The sequence below is a fragment of the Acomys minous genome, assembly GCF_964271855.1.
Source record: "Acomys minous genome assembly, chromosome: 19".
In the NCBI taxonomy this organism is placed as follows: Eukaryota; Metazoa; Chordata; class Mammalia; order Rodentia; family Muridae; genus Acomys; species Acomys minous.
This window is the reverse complement of record NC_140499.1, coordinates 17,376,188-17,396,728: the sequence shown is the minus strand read 5'-3', so window position 1 is coordinate 17,396,728 and position 20,541 is coordinate 17,376,188. Positions and strand designations below refer to the sequence as shown.

The 20,541-nt window shown below is 45.5% G+C and overlaps 1 long non-coding RNA gene across 1 annotated transcript; it reads left to right on the top strand.

Moving 5' to 3' along the window:
- Positions 1–1,508: 1,508 nt before the first annotated feature.
- On the top strand, positions 1,509–8,191 carry LOC311590226. Its single transcript, XR_014776800.1, has 3 exons — positions 1,509–2,845; positions 6,870–7,017; positions 7,218–8,191. It is a non-coding gene; the product is annotated as an uncharacterized lncRNA (long non-coding RNA).
- The last annotated feature ends 12,350 nt before the right edge of the window (positions 8,192–20,541 follow it).

Here is a 20,541-nt window from a genome sequence, read left to right as displayed (position 1 = left end):
CCTGTACAGGCCTTGCCTTGCTCAGCCCCAGGGGACCATTTACTAGCTCCAAAGAAGAGAGTCCCTAGCCTGCTTGCTCAGCAGCTTCGCCAACTAGAATGGCTTATAGTCCAAGGATCCTGATCCTTTCTAATGGGGCTGTCATTCTGTGGTGTAGGGATGTAGCTATCACAACAACCTAATGAGAAACGTCCCGCACCCTTGGCCCGGTCCATCTGGTAATGGTCTTTCCTGGTTCTTTCTCCTGACACTTGCTTTGAGAACTTCAATGATGATCTGCTTCACTGGACAGGAATCAGAACTTGGAAAGTTCTAAGCAGGAAAGATTTGAGCTTCTATGGAAAGCATCTGGAATTCCACAGGAAGCACTCCAGCCAGGGCTTTCCCTCTGGCCCTTAGAACAATGTCAACACCACACCAGCAGCTGCCTCAGTTTACCAGGGGGTTCTTTGTAGTTCTGTCTGGGTGGGAGGCAAGAACTGCATTCTCATGCCAGTCTGTACTTCTGCACGAGCTTGGATGGAAAGGCAGAAGTGAGAGAACCCAAGGGCCGGATCAAGGGCAGGAAGAGAGACAGAAACTGTCTGAGATCCAAAGAGTCCAAACACTGTTTGGCTTGGCCTTTAGACATGGAAGTCCGACAACAGGAAATGTCAGATTATAAAACCTTCCTGTGGCATTATCTGCTGACAGCCATTAGACCCCCACCTTGGCAAGAATCCCAAGATCACCCCAGGGAGAGAAAACAAAACGAACCAATGAAAATCTAGATATACTCTAAGATTTACTGGGCTGGCCAGCTTGACAGGCTGGTACCGGGTTTAATCTGCTTGTTTTGGCACTGATAAGATGGTGCAGGAAGGGGGCACCTATCCCTGACCCCAGCTCTGAGTGCAGTGGTCATGGTGCAGGCTGGTGGCTGTCGTGTGGAAGAGGAGCGGCCTGTGCTGATGATGGAAGAACTCACTGAAAGAGACTGACCACTGTCGGCCTAGAGCGGCCACTGTGAACACAGAGAGAGATGTTTCCTGCTGGAGAGGGCCTACGCTGAGCATGTGGCTGTCAGCATAGAGCTTCCAAGAAGGCCCATTTGCCTGTCACAACTGCGAATGCAATATCATTTCTCAGAGCTGGGGCACTGCTCTGGGCCTGGGAGGGGAGACGGTCCACTACCTAAAGTGTGGAGACGTCTCTACCCACTGTCTGACACTGATAGAATTTTGGCTCCTTCTTTTGTGTGGAAAGACCACTCATCCTTGGTACTAGCCACAGGGTACCACAGTGCTTGGCCCAGGGCCTCTGAAAACTCATCGAAACTGTTCCTCCCATCGAATCTGTTCCTCCTCTGTCTGATTTTGCATCTTGGCTCTTCAATACAGCTTCAGTGACCAATATTCACAGCGTTTGAAGCCTTGTTGCTCTTGAAGCCAACAGCAACAGATGAAATGGAGAAAGGAAACCCGTTCGCCTTTATTGAGAGGTTTGAGGATGTCTCCAGGGATGGACAACCTAGAGTCAATAGGAAGAGAGTCTTGATGGGGAGCCGTCTGGATCAGGTTGGCCGATGGCCATGTCTGTGGGGGATTGCCTTCACTGCCTCCTTGACGTGAGAAGACCTGTGCTGAAAGCGGGCAGCTAGTGGAGCACTAAGCGTGTGGGCTGCGTTTCTCTTGGTGTTGGATGTCGCTAGCCATCTCTAGCTCCTGCTGCTACGAATTTCCCTGTAGTGATGAGTTATAGCCTGGAACTGTGAGTGAAAGCCAACCCGTCATTATCTACACTAATTCCTCTCAGGGCGTTTCATCCCAGCGACAGAAACAAAATGAGACCATCGCCCCCCCCCCCTCCTCCAACAGCTTCCTTACACACAGCAAAACGCACGGCATCCAAAGCATCCAGCATAGCAGCCCCGAGGAGGAGAGGCTTCAGCCCCAGGGTTTCCCACAGCTGCCCCTGTTCCTCTTGGTCTCTGCCCATGTGACCCGTCCCAGGGAAGCCAGGCCTTGCAGACTTAGGCTTCTGGAAGCCTACAGAAGTCTTCTAGAAGCAGATAGCGGGGCGTGTGGGTGCCTGTGACGAAGCGAGGACTTGTGGCTTCAGTTCTACCTCACATACCCGTAGGACTTTCCTCTGACCCGCTGGGTCGTGAGAATGGTGCCAGCTGGAGACGTTCTCACAAAGGCTCCATTCCACCAGGCCTTTGTTACTGCTTCAGAAGCTCTCCTGGCTCGCACCTGCCTCGGCAACCCCATCTTCCCTTCTACGAGCTCTTCTGTTTCAATGAACCTGCCAATATGCTTTATTGAGGCTCTACCCACGCCCCATCTATAATTTTACTCAAATAAATACATTTCCTTATTTTTATCTATATACACAGTATTTTCCTTATCACTACCACAGACCTTTGACCTTGAGGAGCCATTTGTGAATGTAATTCTATTAGAGGCTCAAAAGAGGCAAGTTCAGAACTAGCAGACCACTGTTGATTTTCTTCATCCTGAATTATCACTTATGGCAGTGGGGGAAGTGAGCCCATCAAATAACTGTGATCCACAAGGATGAAACAAAAATAAAAAGTGGGCATAGCAACCGGAAACATAATGGGCCAAGGGAGGTGGATCAAACAACTTCTAGCTTCTGCTGGGAACCCATTCAGATGTCTGAGACGGAAAAAATTCAAAGGGGGAATTCAAGCTTGACTTATACTGTCTCTGGGAAAGGATGTGGAGCAGGCAGAAGAAAGGCCACATGAATACAGGGCCAGGAAGCTGGCCACGGTCACCACGCATAAGCAGCTGAAAATAGAATCGCGTTCCCCTCCAGCAAGTTTCACAGCAAAGGAAAGGTATGTGTGGGAGCGAAAAGGGAGCATTCCAGTCTCTTCCGAGAGGGACTTCTGCCTTGTGAGCTCTGCCTCTGACTCCCTGAGGCCCTGGCTCCCATAGGAAGCAGCAAGGCCTGGAATGGCATCTACCCTGCAAACTCCATGCCTGAGCACCACCTGGACACTAAACAGCAGCAAGGGGACAATGGGGTGCCCCTCCCTTCTCGCTGTGTGTGTAGGCGGGGAGGTGTACCAGCAGCCAGCTTTGTTGGTCAGTGACACTATGGAAACAGAAGTGGTTGACGGGCCACTTATGATGTGCAGACAATACTTCTTTTGGCCCAATGCTGCTCTCGTTTTTAAGTGTCCAGAATAGGGCTTGGTTTGCATAGGGGAGCAGCAGAGACTATGTCACAGTCACCCTTTCTGGCTCGTCCTGGTTGCATACTTATCTAGGACATTTTAAAAAATATTGGAGGGTATTATTTTTCTTCCTCAAACATCAATGTACAAATTGGATTGAAAATGAGTAACAAAAAAGACACTAGAAAGGAAGACAAAGGGAGGAACAAAACAATTGGGGTGTCTCTTTGTTGGTTGGGTTTGGGGTTTTTTGTTTGTTTGCTTGTTTGTTTGTTTTCATTTTGGCAAAGAGTTACATGGACTAAAAGAGCAAGATGATTTCCTTAGGCTTGAAAGAAAGGTCATTATCCTTGTTAAATATGACTCAGCCTGATCTCTCTTACAGTACCTTTGCAGTCTTTGTTGCAATGGGCCCCCTGCCTGTAAAGTCCCAAGCTTTTCTCTTGGATTCTAGTAGACCACACAGCACATACGAGCAATAAGACCTTCAAATTTAAACCTCTCTACACTATTTATAAGCTCAACAGACAAGAAGTGATGTGGCAGATATTTACAAATAAGCTGCAATTTCATGACACTCCAGCACTAATATAAAAGATGAATTACAATATGTTGTATCTACTGTTTTTTTAACAAAATTGAAAAATAATTAAATTATTACTGCATAAGAAAATATACATTTCCAAATGAACTTTCACTTGTAAGTTTGACACTTAACCTTCTAAATGCCTTTCTAGTTTCTTGCCTTTGAAAATAATCACTGGTAAAAATGAATTTATTCAATGTAAATTGAATGAAAGAAAACTTAAAATGTTCATAATTAACTAATAGCCCAAGAGTGAAAATGGGAAAAAACAAAGTGATGAAGTCATTATTTATAGTGTCAACTAAAAGACAGAATCTAGAGGGAAAATAGAACGTTCAAGTTTAACTAAGCAATTACCATGGTGCTAAAATTGCAGTCATGGAAGATTTCTAACAGGAAGTGATGAATATGGTTCATTCTCACAGCTTTAAAAGCAAAACACAACTAGGAAACACTCGCTTACTCGGGAGCTCGTGGGTAACTGTCCGTTTGGGGAAGAAGAGCACATGTCCTGTGACACTTTCAGCGACAACAAAGGACAGTGTGTGGCTGCATGAGGCCTGCATGGTGCTGCTTTCTGTTTAAGTTCTTACAGATAAGTAAGCACAATCTAGGTGTGCATAGGTGTGTAAGCAATAGGTGTGTGCTTACATATGTGCTACATATCTGTAGGGGTCAGAGCATATCCTCAAGTGTTGCCCAGTGAGGCAGTGTTGCTCAGTGGTGGGAGACCTGCCAACAGGAACCCTCCATCTCCCCAGTGCTGGCATGACTGCTGACACCACCAAGCTTGGATTTTCACATAGATTGTGGGGGAATCGAACTCTGGTCCTCACGCTTGCATGACAAACACTTTACTGACTGAGTTACACTCCAGCCCTTGCAGGAATCTTTCTGCCACACAGACCCTTCTGAAACTTCCATTCCATCCTGTAATACAGAACTGACATAGAAACTACACCGCACCCTGTGATGTCACTCACACCAATGCTGGCACATTCCCACACACTCTGCCAGAAGCAGCCCCAGCAGCTGCTGCAACTACAGCCAAACCTTGCTCAGCACAGTTTCCACTCCTATCAAAAAGCCCCGTGCAAAAGGCCTCTCTCAGGGTGGCTCCTTTTTCAGGGTCTCTTATTAGCTACCTTTCCATGAGCATGTATGTCTTCACTTTGGGCTACTTCTCATTTTTCCCTTGTGTGTTTCTTTCTTCTCTCCTCCTCACTTGCTTCTTATCAATGGATTGGACACGTGAGTATTAGGAGTCTATTTCCTTTCACTGCTCCCAATAAACAAATACATAGAGACAGAAAACCCTTGCTCCAGGCCTGCTGAAGCTAGCAAACACCAAAGGTAATAGCAACAGAGGAGCAAGCGGTGAAATAAAAATAGCTTATTCTGAATAAAATGTAGGGGGAAACAATAGATTTTCAAGGATGATTCCAGTATTTTAAGAAAGACTTTGAAAACTGAGTGTGAGCATAACACAAGCACATTCCTCTAATTTCTCATATTCGGCCAATACTGATTTATTTTTCACAAAAGAAAGCAAAAGTTAGTGAAACAGTCTTGTTAGCAGATAACCTTTGCTAGTGTATTTGAAGGTAAATCTCTTTAGTTAAAAAAGTTGTATAGACCAGAAAAATGACACATTTACATATTTATTCAAGCTAGAATCATTATGGGGAAATATAATGGAAAAAATAAGCCAAGAAGATTGTCTGTAATAAGACAGCTGGAGATAAGGAATGTGGCTGTGCATGCAAGACCCCCACTCTGCTTGCTCTGTGGCCACAGACTATGCATGAGAAATGTAGCATGTACCACAGTGTTTATAGGCTATGCATGAGAAATGGTTTACACACCACTGTGTCCACAGACTGACTACACATGACAGATGCCTCACACACCACTGTGTCCACAGACTATACATGACAGATGACTCACACACCACTGTGTCCACAGACTACACATGACAGATGACTCACACGCCACTGTGTCCACAGACTACACATGACAGATGACACACACACTACTGCGTCCATAGACTACACATGACAGATGACACACACACCACTGTGTCCACAGACTACACATGACAGATGACACACACACCACTGTGTCCACAGACTACACATGACAGATGACTCACACACCACTGTATCCACAGACTACACATGACAGATGCCTCACACGCCACTGTGTTCACAGACTACACATGACAGATGACACACACACCACGGTGTCCACAGACTACACATGACAGATGCCTCACACGCCACTGTGTCCACAGACTACACATGACAGATGACACACACACCACTGTGTCCACAGACTACACATGACAGATGACTCACACACCACTGTGTCCACAGACTACACATGACAAATGGAGTACATACTGTTATTGCATGGCCCGCTGCTTGATAATCAGATGTTAATTGCTTGCCCAGAGATTCTAACTGTTCTACTGCCAGTCCCGAACGTATATCAAAATGCTGCTGCTGCCTTGTCTCCAAATTACCCCTGATTGGCTGAATAAATGCCTACCCCTGGGCAGGGCAGGCCAGGCCAGGGAAGAAACGAGGTAGGCAAGGCCGAGTTTCAAGGGTGTGGAGGACAAAAGTATCATAGGAGGGGAGACAAGAGACAGGTCGAGAAGAGGATCAGGAGGCAGGGCTGCCATGGCTAGCCTGAACTAACAGCATGTGGCTGGGAGGAGCCTGCTCTGAGCATCAGTGATGAAGAGAAGCAGGCCAGATGAAAAACATGTGCAAGTGCTTATGAGAATGAAGGCTGGGAAGTAACCCATATAGAAAAGATTACAGAAAATGGCATGGGATGTGGGGCTGGAAAATAGAAGATAGCTTAGTGGGGGGGGGGGGTTGGTTATTTTTGCCCAGCCCCAAAGTTTAAGGCATATTAAAAATCTAACAGGTGTTTGTGTCTTTTATTGATAACTGCCACCATAATTATACGAACTAACAGCAAACTTTAATAGCCCATTTATTTTGTACAGCAGCATACCGCTGCCAGGAGGACCCCGTGCTTCCCTTATGTTTCCTTTGTTTACACTGTGCTCTTACTTCTCCCAAGCCGTCTTCCTGCTGTGATTTGCATTTGAAGTCCCCCACAAAGGCCCCAGTGCAGTGCTCAAGGAGAAGCTTGGAGAAAGTAACTGGGTAATAAGGGAGGCGGCCTAGCCCATCGGTGCAGTCATGATTGAGTGGAATATTGGCAGGTTGTGAGTACTGTAGAAACTGGAGCCTAACGGGAGGGTCACGGTGGGTGTGCGCTGGTGGGTGTGCCCTGGTGGGTGTGCCCTGGTGGGTGTGTGCTGGTGGGTGTGCCCTGGTGGGTATGCCCTAGTGGGTGTGCCCTGGTGGGTGTGCCCTTGAAGGAGGATCTTATCCCTAGCCTTCTCTTCTCCCTCTCTGACTACAGACCATGATGAAGTGAAGTCTCCTGCACCAAGGCTCCCACCAGCGTAATGCTCTGCCTTAGCTCAGTTCAGCCCAATGAAATGAAGCCTCTGACACTAGGAGCCAAACCTAGTACCCTTGCCCCACTTCACTTGCTTTCAGAGATGAAAATCTGACTAATGTACCAAGTTTATTTTTTGTTGCCAAAACTGTAAGGTCTGAAATAAGATGACTGAAAAATAAGTACAGCCAAAGGAAAATATGAAGACTCAAAGGGAGATGAAAAAGATCTCAAAAAATACCATTGTCTTTCAGAGTGTTTTCCTGCTGTCTTTGAGTTCTTGTACAGGAATTTTAATGATAAAGCCATTCATTCATTCATTCATTCATTCACTTACTCATTCAGATCTGTTCATTCAACAGTCACTGAAATTCAGTGATGTAGAGGGGTAGGATTTGGGAATCAATAAGGAATCGGTGTAAGCCTTCAGGGAGCCTATTCTCGTGTGAGAAATACAAATAAAAAGTGTATAAACATGTGACAAATTGGAATGACATACAGACCCCCAGGAAGCAGCAGGGAGTGGATGGGCTGTTTATGAAAACTGTCTAGCGAATTCACCCTGACACCCACTCCTGGGGAGCTGTCTGCACGGCAAGGTGAGGAGTCGATAGAAGGACCCAGAAGGGACAAGATGCTGCAAGAAGACCAGCAGAGTCAACCAACCTGGACCCATGGGAGCTTCCAGAGAGAGAAGCACCAAGCAAAGGGCATGCATGGACCAACCTGGGCCCCTACACATACGTAACCAATGGGCAGTTTGATCTTCATGTGGGCCCCTGGTAAGTTGAGCAGGTGCTGTCTATGACATGGACTCTGTTGCCTGCTTTTGATCACTTCACCCTAGTGGGGCTACCTTGCCTGGCCTCAGTGGATGAGAAGGAGCTGCTCAGTACTGATGTGACTTGGTGTGCTGGGGTCGGTGCTCCCCTTTTCTGAGGACAAGGGGAGAGTGTAAAGGGGGAAGAGGGTGGGAGGGAGGGACTGAGAAGAGAGGAAGGAGGAGGCTTTGATCGGGATATAAAGTGAATATATAAATATAAAATAAAAAAATTTTTAAAAAGGAACATCCAAGTGTTCTAAGCATTTTACCTCCTAGTCTGCACCAACTGAAGGATCTGCTCAGTGTGAAAATGGTGAGAAACAGCTGAGCATGCTGGCACACACCGTTAATCCCAGCACTCAGGGAGACAGAGGCTGGTGGATGGATCGCTGTGAGTTCGAGGCCAGCCTGGTGTACAAATCAAGTCCAGGACAGCCAAGGCTACACAGAGAAACACTATTTTGAAAAACTGAGAGAGAGAGAGAGAGGTGAGGGAAGAGGAGGACCAAGAAGGCAGTGGGAAGAGGACAGTCTTATGTAGGGGCAGCCCCAAAAGCTACAGCAGACACAGCCTCAACTTTTCATTCCCAGAAGACTCTAAACCTAAGCAGGATGGGAGGGTCTTGTGAGGCCAGAGAACAAACTTCCCACTGAGAGGAAAGAGCCAGAAGTGGTAAAGGCCTTCTGGAAGATGGGAACCCCAATATCTACCTTTCCCTCCTCCTCCCTAGTGTGTTCCATAGTCATATTTCGGGTGTCCACTGACCTCAAACTTAAACCTGAAGGAAGTAAAACACCCATCGTGGCCCTGATATTCATGTCCCTATGGACAGTGCCTGAAACACTGGCCTCTGGGACAAACAATGCTACCCCCAGGGAACTATGGTCCAAGTGACCATCTGGAAGCCCACTCAGTATAAACTACTTGGCTGCATTCCCTTCCACTCCTCATAGATGTGACAGATGCACAGTATGTGGATTCCAAAAGGTTCCATTCTGGAAAGCGCTCAGCACACAGCTAAAACACTGAACTTGAGAGTCAAGTCTGAGCTACAGAACAGAGAGGATCTACAGCACCAGCTTCCTAGCCCTGGGCCTACCTGTGAGCCTTCCACAGCAGTAGCTTATTAAGCCGTTTTAAGCATGTAGTTTTCTTACCACAGAGAGGATCTTTGCCTACCGAACCCTTACAGCCTAGGATTTAAGGCTCACAGAGGGAAGATGCAGTCTGTCCATACCACAGAGTATTCAAAGGCACAGGACACACTTGCCAGGATGCATGGCTGTAGATATGAAATGGATTGTAAGTGAAAACTGGAACTTAAGAAGGAGTCAAAACTGAGCATCTCATGCCGAAGATATTAGGAAATGTTAAGGAAAGGGACTAGTGTAAAATAACATCAACACACAAAATAAAAGATAGGAAAGACACGTCAGTTCTATTTTCTTTAACCACAAGGTTCAAACAGTTTTCAGGACACAGTAGGTTTCCTGGGCTTCCATTCATCTGTTGATGATGGCTTAGTGTACTGCTGCACCTGGGACCCTTGGAACCTGTCCTGCTCCACAGAGGCTGTGCACATATTGTGGGATGGAAGTCACTCAGGCACCATTGCTGTCACTATCTGATGCTTAGACTGTCCTTGTTCTGGCTGTGGTCATTTGAAATACGGCAGGCAGTATATATCAGTCTCGTTGTGGATCATGTGCTAACACACCTAGATGGTTGCTCCCCAAAGTATGTTTCCTGGAAGATCATTTTCAAGAGAATTCTAAAGGTGTTCAGGAGAATTGAAAAAGGTGTTCCTGTGTAGGAATGTAGTGGGTGTTCTCCATACCTCTCTCGGAGTTTAGGAGAGAAAGCGAATGCTATGGAGCTGTTAAGAGTCTTCTAGAAAGAAAATGCTTAGCTATCTAAAGGTTTTCCGGGCCTTTTGTCCACAGAATCTTCCAGGGAGGGTCATAATATATTTTCTATAGTGCCCTCTGGAAAGCATAGATCCAGCTGAGCCTAAATGCTTGTGAGATTGTGTTTCTTACTTTTCTCGTTGCCTTAACAAAGCCAAGTGAAGGGATGAAGGGCTTATTTTAAACACAGTTGGAGAAGATACAGCACACCATGCTGGGGAAGGTGAGGCGCAGCATCAGCGGTGGCTGATCACATTGCGTGCAAGAGATACAGGCCCGGAAGTGGGGCCCAGCAGCTCACTTCCTCTGCGGAGGCTCCACCTCCTAAAATTTCCACTACTTCAACTCAAAGAGCTGGGCTCAAGGGTCCAAATGCCTGTGTCTGGGGGAGACAGTTTACATTTAAATCACGTCAGATGCCTCTCCTACACAGAAGATTATAAAAAGGTCCAGAGAGTATCCACCCTTTGACCGGAGGTGCCGAGTGCGCCTTCCATTCCACCCATGAAGACGTGGCGCTTCCGGCTGGGAAGGACTCTATGAGCAGAATGAGCTGACTTCACTAACAGTGGGACAACACTGAAAAAGGACATAGCCTGTCTCCTAGGAAACCCTCACCAAAGACTGGAGTGACAAGGCCTGAGGCAAGCCCTGACTCTGACCCGCAGATTCAGTTCCCTGCTGGCCTCCTCAGTGCCACTGCCCTCCAGTTTTGTGGTGGAAGCAGGGGGTTCAAAGACAAGCCAGAACCATTTACTTTTGCTAGCTTTACAGTTACATGTAAGTGCATGACCCCTGTACAGCTTTGACATAGATGGCAACATTGCTGTCAACCTTCCAATGTTGCCAGTGCCCAGCCCGAGCTAATGTTGCTTAGCATACGGCGCCATACGGCACACTTACATGTTACATGGCTGCCTGCCTGCCCAGTGTGGTGGAGTCATTATGCTCATTTACATACAAGCTGCCTCGCAGAGATCATGCTGTGTGCAATGTGATGGGGCCTTTGTCCGAGTGCCAGGTTCCCTCTGTGCCATGACTTTTTTAATCCAAACCGGATCCCAGCTCACAGAGCAGAAGCTGCACTTTCCAACCATTTATGTAGTCTTACTATGCTTGCTATCATTGCTGTTGTTATTATGGTGGTGGGCACTGTGTGGCCGTCAGAGACCCGCTTTCAGGAGTTAGTTCCCTCCTGTACTCGCTGTCTGGTTTGGCCACAAGTGGTCCTTCCTGCCTAGCGTTTCTTTGGCCACTCTTCCCATTTGTGTCACCTGTTTTAGGGCACAGACAGGAAGTCCTCTCTTCCCTGTTCAGGGGTCTTGGTGGTCAATCATCATTATGCTAAGAGGGCAAAGATGGGGGTTGAGGGAGTTTGCACTCTGCCCAAAGACTACTGTCCACTGCAGAGTGACTTTCACATGCAAAGACACTTTGAGATAAATAGTGCAAATATGCTGTTTAGTGTGAGCATCCCAGAGTTAACACTGTGCAGAACACTGTAATATAATTTTCCAGCACTTACCCTGTGGGAAATTACAACTGAGGAGATAGGAGCTGTCTAGTGCTTCAGATGCTGCATTCGGGAGAAATTACATCAACCTCAAGTGACCACGTGTCCCGAAGCCAGCCGCTTCTGCCACAGAAATAAACTGCTATCCAGAACTTCTAAGAACCCAGAAAATCCGTTTTGAATGGTAATCCATTCATTTTCTTCTCCATTGTTTTAAACAAATGAATTTCTAAGGAAATACCAAGGCATCTGGTACAGTTCAGTGCTTTTTAAAGCCATAATTACCCTCTGAATGGATGAGCCCTTTATGAGTATAATGGGATATCAAGCACCCTAAATTTAGGCTCTAGGGTCAAAATTTTCACAGCATCCCCCCTCTAACAAAGCCACAGAGGCGGGCCCTCCCTTGCAAGCCCCATATCCAGCCCAGGAGCCTCTACCCTGCTTTCCATGACTATGTCACAGTTTGCAAGGAGTCTGGGAAGGAGGACTCAGCCTCGGGGGAGATACAAGATATAGATGAAGGGGTACCCCAAATAATTCCTTCAACCTTCCCTATATCACCAGGGAACAAGTCACCCACACACACTTGGCACATTTTGGTCCCATACATAAAAGAATTTCAAAATGGACTGGGAAGTGAACTTCTGACATGTATTGGAGTCAGAGAGGGAAAAAAACACACACACATGAGAAGAGATGAGCTGGAGATCTCAGCAGCTCCCAGGAGGAGGGAGATGGAGCACAGTCAGAGTGCTACATTTCAGAAAGACTCAAGAGAATGAGGCCTTGGAGAACAAAGTGAAAGTGCTGGCACACCCACACGGGGTACCCAAGGCCCTTGCTCTCTGCAGTTTTCACTGAAGGGTAAAAGAGTGCCCTCCTACCAGAGCAATATGGGCCTTGACCATGAAAGCAGCATCCTCCCCTTTGGGACCAATCAAAGGGGGCGACACTTAACCTTAATACTATTAGGGCTAGCCAGGTGCTGGGATCTGAATATTGGTCCTCGTGATTGCCCAGCTAAGTGCTCCTATATAATTTATTTTTATATGATGTTCACTGTTGTTTTGCTGGCATGTATGAGGGTGTTAGAAGCCCTGGAAGTTACAGACAGGTGTGAGCCACCATGCTATGAATTAAACTCAGGTCCTCTGGAAGAGCAGCCAGTGCTCTCAACCACTGCACCATCTCTCCGGCTCCCCAGCAAGCACTTGTGTCTGCTGGGCCACCTGTCTTGAGATTCTGTTACCTGGGAGGGAGGTAATTGTTTTAGGACAGTTTGTCCTAAAGATGTGAAAGCTCAGAGAGATCAAGTGACTTGCCTAGAGTACACAGCTTCAGCTGTGAAGGTGGGAACACATAACTCCGAGGGTGGATCTCCAACGCAGATCTCTAGCACTCAGCAGCTAGGTATTCTAAGAAAGTTGGGGGTCAACATTTTGAGAACCCAATTCTGGCAGAGAGTGAGCACCAGGCTCCTTCAGTCCCCACAATGCCCCTCATGTCAAGGCTTGCAGCTAACCCAGACCCGACTTAGCCAACAAAATGTTAGTTAGAAGATGTTTAATTAATTTACAACTAGTCACTTTTTGAGGACATATGTTTTCATTCTGCTTTTTGTTCTTTAATAATAACACACACACACACACACACACACACACACACACACACACACACACACACACATACACACACACACATACACACACACACTCTTTAGGATTTTCTCCTTATGCCACCCAGGTCACATTTTCCCCACCCCTACCCCGACTCTGCCTTTAAGAGACTGAGTGACAGAAGTCTTGGGTGCCTTAGTTGGTAAAACATCAGACCTTAAGTCTAGAAGTCTAGAGGTCTGGGGTTCAAACTGAAGTAGAACAACTTTAGAATTTTTTTGTTTGTTCTCTTTGTTTTTAGAAAACAAAACACATACTCCTGAAAGAACACTTGTTTTCAGGATGTAGACACTCGGCTAAAGACTAAAACAGGTTCATAGTGTTCTATCCCCTCAGGCAATGGAACCTCCCTGATCTGGGCCCTCCTGTAGCATTCCCTGCAGAGTCTTTTTGAAATTTGTAGCTAAGACTTCCCACACACCACTACACTGGCATTATACCCCCACGCCCTTGGGTCCCCATGTCATCATCTCTGTGTACTTGGATGGGTTCCACTCACACAGCGCTCCAAGGACCGTGACTGGCCTGAATGGGACATGCACCACTTGACAGGAGTGGGAAGATCCAGCCAAACCTGACTGCTGTCAAGGAAGCCCGCATTGATTTTGTTTCACATTTTAATGAATGAAAGCAGGCTTGAAACCCATCCAAAGATAGGCTGTTTGGCCTTTTGAAGGAAGAAAAATGAACGTGCGGGCGTGTTTTCCTTTCTCCTAGCAATGGAGTGCATCGAGCTGTGGAGGCTTCAGCTGGGTCCAGGCACTCCAGAAAGCCTGTCAGGATGCAGTGATTCTGGGCAGCTTTCACCTCTGACCTGATGTACGTGTCAGCTGGAGAAAACCAGATCCATCCTCGTGCTTTTTAAGAAAAACCTGTGAATGTATGAGGGTTCCCAAGAGCAAAAGCTAGACTGTGTGCTGAAATATTAGAGAGTGCCTGAATATTTCTGACAATTTCTTCTTTGTTTTGTTTCTTTCTTTCCAAAATCAGCAAGAAACAAATGTACCTGGTGCTGGCCGACCACCCAGAATTCCACCCTCCTGAACGTACTCAGAACCACATTGTTTGACCTGGTCCTGTATTCCCCTGTGTAACAAATGACTATGTGTGCCTGCTGCTGTCACTTGTGTCTTCCAGCCCTAGCCTTTTGTTTTTAGTAAGAAAAGCACCTTTTGCTGACATCATGCCCAAAACCCACAAGGAGAAAATCAACTTTATCACCATCGATGCTTCCCTTGCCTTTCCCCCAGTGACATCTTAAGGATTCTGCAATCCTCCATCTTCTCACAAACTCATAGGGCTCTGCAGCTTCTTGCTCTCTGACCTGTGGGCTTGTCACCTCCATCTGTGGTGAAGAGGACGGTTTGCCTTTGCCGTTAACCTTAAAATCATTGAGATGCTCCTGCTGCTGGGGAGAGAGCTCTGAGAACCATCTCTAGAACTGGAGTAAAATGAATTGTTCCAAGCATGGGAAAGGCAGAATCAAATGGCGACCAGTCAGCCTTGCCTAATCCATCAGCCCCAGGCTAGTGAGAACCCTGACTCGAAAACATAAAAAAGGTAGACATTGCCCTAGGAATGACATTCAGCGTTGTCCTATGGCCTCCCAAACACACGTGTGCACACCCAAACATGCATGTGTACACAAACACGTAGAACAATCAATGCAGCTGTTACCTCAAGCAATAGGCACCCGTGTATCATATGCTTGCTATCTTTGGAAACATGGACAAAGCTGGGCCAGAAAACGCCCCTCAAGGCTAGAGTTTTCATGTAGCCTCGCTGTGTGAACTCATCCTTCAGAGTTCTCTGAATCCAAGGGGCTAGAACTCAGGCATCAGGCTCTTTAAGAAGAAACTTCCTAAAGACTGCGGAATCAGCAGCAGCAAGTGTTGGTGGTGAAACCCGCGGGACTTCTGCACGGAGCGATCACCTTGAGCTCCCTAGTGAACCTGCGGTGCAGCACAGTCAGCACTTGCTTAGAAGGCTGATCACCTGCACTGTCGACACTTGACTGGACTCTGCGTTGTGAACCTCACAGCTTCATTGTTTCCAGATCTTTAGAGACACTTGTCTAGGACATGCCCGTGCCGGCTTCAGCCTCCAAAGTGCTCAGCCATCACCTCTGACATATTTTTCAAAACATACAATTGCTTCCCCTCCATTGCCTTCCAGAACACAGAGAGCAGTGCGTTAGACATGAAGTCAAACAAAGCGCATCTCCAAGCTGTTTAAGACGCAGAAGATTCCACAAGTGGTGGCTGCAAAAACTATAGTGGCCTATAGATGTTGTTGCTTAAAACATCCCTGAGTCTTGTTGTTCAGTGTGGGATATAACATCTCTAAAGGATTTTCCATGTGCTACACCCAAGTCGGCTCCATTTAGTTGATTAAAATAAGTAGCTTAATATTAGCTAATATATTAAAAATGCTAGTGATGTTTGTTTCTGGTAGAAAAATAGTTGAATCTTGTCTTACATCCTTATCACGTAGACTTCATCTTCTAACTGCGGAGTTCGCATCTTTTACATTTAGAGCTATTTATTGCCTACAACATTCTGCTTTCTATAATTTTCTTCTTCTCCTTGCCCCAGTTACTTGTGTATTATTAGGTTCCTGTCATTCTTCCCTGTTTATATTAGATATTGACCAATTTCCTGAGTTGAATACCATCTAGTCTTTTCGTTCATCTTCTTTTCTCATGGATTTTGTTTGTTACATATGCTCTTCTAATTGAGACTTTCCCCCCACCTCTGTGTGTATGGATTTTTTTAAAGTAAGTGTGTGTGTGTGTGTGTGTGTGTGTGTGTGTGTGTGTGTGTGTGTGTGTGTTTTGGAAGAGAAGTAAGATCTCTCCAGCTCAGCATTTTAAGTATTAACTCCTTTCCAACAAAGTTAGATTTCCTAGAGAAATTACATGGGTCAAAACACAGAACAAGTCAAGTAAGATGCATATGCTTGTAGTGCCAGCACTGGAGAGGCAGAGACAAGAGAGTCGTGAGTTTGAAACTAGCATTGGCTACATAGCAAGATCATGCCCAGTCTGGGCTACATAATCTCAAAAATGAGTATAGAACCATGATTGTAGAAGGCATAGCCCGTGGCTGATAAATAAAGCATACAAAGTACTAAAGTTTATCAAAAAATTTAATGAAAATATAATTCCCACAAATCTTACCAAGGATTTTACTCTCAAGTAGGTTAATCAACATTTATGTTTTGAAAAGAAAATTCAGAAACTAGTTATGAGAGTAAAAATAATTTTCTGGATCATAAATCAGATAACTATCATTTATGTTTATTCAGTAGAGTTAAGAACAAGACACTGATAGAGAAAATAATTACCACTGGTTTTCCCACAAGAAATATCCTTAGCTATGCAAGACATGTGGGCAGGAGAGTAAAAATTGTCATATGGTGTCTTGTTACAGGGCCAGTGCTGATACTAACAAGATTAGGAAAACAGAAGACATTGAAAGCCTTGATAATGTATGGTCTGAAGAAACTACAAAAATCCACATTCGTACCCCAAGTTAAAGAAACACAATGAATATCTGCAAACAGAACAGATAAGAAAGACTCATGCGTACACATACAAATCAAATACCAGAAAGGACACAAGAAGTCAATTCTAAAGTCAACCAGAGAAAATGAGAGTTCAACAGCTAAGGAACAGTCACAAATTCTCCTTACACAGCCCAGAAGTTATTGTTTCCAGCACTTTAAGTCATTTGTTTTGATGCTTGTTTTTGTCTGTAGTATAGTGTTAACAACCATTTCCCTCCAAACTTGACCAATCTTCTAAGAAAAATGTATTGATACCTTTACAAAACTCAATATTTTCACATGTGCACATTTTAGCAATTTTTTAAAAACTAAAGGTTGTGTGCCCTTGTGCTGCTAGGCCTTCTAAATACTTTGTACATGCAGTATTTCCACTTTACAAGCCCCTTTCTCTTCTCTTGCCAGGGCTTTTTTTTTTTTTCTGGCACCATTAAACATTTTCTCCCCAGTCTGCCCATGGACGTGGCTGTGCCCTGATGGTGGCTTTCCCACCCCCGTGGCTGTTCTCTTCAGTTGTGCCCCCACCGTAAGTGACTTCATTAAATTCCCTTGACTTAGCCATATTAATAGTCCATAGCTTCCTGCTCAAACTCTGGTGTGGATATGGATTCTAGGTGTTATTTCTTCTAGACAAAGTGATGCTGAGGACAGTGAAGTCCTTTTCTAAAGGTCTTCAGTAACTAATTAAAAGGAAGACCAGGTCCTGAGAGCAAGCCTTCCAGTGCCAGCACCATACATGCTGCTTTCTGGGGTGGTGGTCCAGGACTGACTAAAAGCAGATGCTGGACCCTTGCAAGTGTCCGTGTAGTAGAGCAAGTTTTTTCATTGTTCACAAATGAGCCGTTCCTGTTAAGAAACCTTCTGTCGGTATTAAGGGCACTTGGGGATCCTGCACAGCAATATTTTGCTGACAGCTAGCCACATCACAAGATCGTGGACGTTTTAAGAGTTAGATTTAATGCAAGAGGCAGATACCAGCAATCACATAATTCAAAATAAAAACTTCAATGAGAATGTCTGTCCCCGGAGGAAAGATTCCAAGACGTTACAGCCTGTCAGCGCTCTTTCCAACTCCCTTAAATCCAGCGTGCGATTGCCCAAAGCTGAGCTAGTGCCTGATAGACAGGGAGCATGTGGCTGTGGATAGGCAGCCCCCCCCCCTTCCGCCACCCCACACACAATTTGGCCAGTTTTCTGGAAAGTAACAATAAATTTGCCAAACTTAATCCGAACTTGCTGGACTCTGCCGAGCCTTTCATCCGTGATGAATGTGGAGTCTTTGCCCTGGCGGGAAGACACACGTGTCTTCATCTTGCTTTTCTTGTGGTCTGATGAGAAAAACCACAGACATTCACAAGTGTGCAGGAAAATCAATAGAGCCTTTAAAAGGTCCTCGTTTTTGTTTGGCATATAGCTCCTACAGCCTGGAAGAAGACAAAACCAAAATTCCAAAGGAAGTTCAGTGTGGTCACTTCAGAAGAGGCAAAAGCCATTGGGTCAGTACTTCCAAGTCAAGCCAGCAAGGATGCAGTTCTGGTTATAACCTCACGGGGACTTGTACCTGGTACCCAAGTTCTCTATTGTAAATGGTATGTAGTCAATTCAGTGGTGTACATAATAAAAATTAATGGCTGCCTTAGTAACCCTATAGTAACAAATAAACTTTAGCATATGGACAGTAGACTTTACCTCATAATGAGAATAATTTCTATTCTAACAGAGGCTTATAGCTTTTAAAATAGTCATTTCATTCACTTATGGAAAAGCTGCGTTGGATCCTATAGAGAAAAGGTTTACCCTCTCCTCTGACTGAGTCTCATTGCAGATAATTCCAATGTGCAGTAGTAAATGTCCCTTCTAGAGATAAGCTACCCAGGGCCTCTGTAGCAAGCACCCGCTGTGTGGATAGTTAGATATTTACACACATTTATGTACTGGCTTTTATTTCAGTGAAATGGTAATATGGTCCACTATGCGTTTTGTTTTGTTTTTCACTTAAAATCTATCTTAATATCTCCAGTATCATTGTGTAATCTTATTTCACTCATAATTCTGCTTCATTCATAAACAGTGGATGGTGAAAATGGTATTTGGTGTTTTAAGTTGCAGTGGTGCTTTAACCAATTCACCTCTAAATGGTATTGGTATAAACCCCACTTTACATCGAGGGCAACAAAACAGCCTTTTCTGCCCTGTTGTGGTAAATGTAAGTATTTTCTTTTCCAAGGATTTGGCAAAACCAGGCAAAGGTGATTGTGCATGCGCATACGGAAATACATTCTTGCTAGAAGAGGGGAAGGGGGGGACAGACCCGGGGCAGAGGTGGGAGGGGGTGGGTCGGAGAGCCACTGAAAAGCTCTCTCTCGGAAGTGTTTTCACTGAGTGATTTCCAAATATGACAGAAGGGCTAAGAAAAGAGAGAGGAGAATGGGGCGATCAATCAACAATAAAGTAAGACACAGTGGTCAAGGCTTGCACACATGAGTGCACGCTGTTAAACATTTTAAAGAGAGTGGCCTCCTGGACCCACAGAATAGAAGTCAAAAGTCCCAGGGAGGAGTTTCTTCCTGGCAATGAACCGGGGCAGGGTGTGGGGTGGGTGAGCAGGAGACAGTGGTTCATTTACTTCTACTGAACTCAGCAGACACCAAGGCAACCTGTGTGTGTGAGAGAGAAAGCAAGAGAGAATTTTGCAAAACAGAAGAAATAGGGTATTTCCCAGGAAGGAGAGGAGATCACTAACCATTAAGCTCTCTGTGGAGCTTGGTTCCACCATCTTATTAAGACATTTTAAGAAATATTTGAGTCTTGAGTTGATCAAATGTCTTCTATTTATTATTTTCACTTACATTATTTGTGTTGTTCTTGTTTTCATCCTGTGAATTTTGTCATTTCAAACCTTTGACCCCTGTCTACCTTTTCTACAGTCCCCAAAGGCTGTATGCCTTTAGAATTTCAGGAGCTCACGGATTGCAAGACTTGGACTTTGATTGTTGGGCCCTTCTGAAAAATGATGTCAACGATATGGGAAGCGCTGAACATTCTCACAGCATCAAGTCACAACAGACAAATACCACAGTCTCTCGGCCTCCATCCGAGTAGAACTGCCGCCACACAGATGCTTGGTCACACTGATGTCTGCTCATGGACCAGCTGTCACACTTCTAGGTTGCCTGTCCAAGGAGAGGTGTCCCAGCTTGAACTCTCATAGCCACTTGGGGGCCTATGGACTATCTTCCTCATAGCTATGAAGTTGTTCCCTTGTGGCCTTGCTTTTACAGTACAGCGACCATAGCTGTCTTACATGGTAGCATTGGACATGGCTGAAAGATGCTCATTTCACCACGGCCATTGTTGTGACTTGAATGTGCGGTGTCCCCACAGGCTTTGTGTTTTAACACTTGGTCTCTTGCAGCTGGTGACATTGTGGGAGGCTGTGGGACCTTGAGGAGACAGAGTTTTGATTGGAGGAAGTGAGTGAGTGGAGGGTGAGCCCTGGGGTCTGTTAGCTTAGTCTCACTTCCGTGCAATCTCCCGCCTGTGGATGCAACGTGACAAGTTTCTTTCTGCTCTTGCTGCCGTACCTTTTCTGTGAGCCAAAGTAAAGCCTTCTTCCCTCAAGTTTTTGTCATGTGTGTGGCCATTTTGTCCTGGGGCCAAGTAAACCTAACACCATGCAAAACTTCATTAATGACCCTAAATACAGCACCAGCAAAAACAGTATAAAGAAATTAAACACATGCTAGACTCTGCTAATTATTTGCCTGTCCCATATAAAGGCGTCAGGCTCTACAGCAA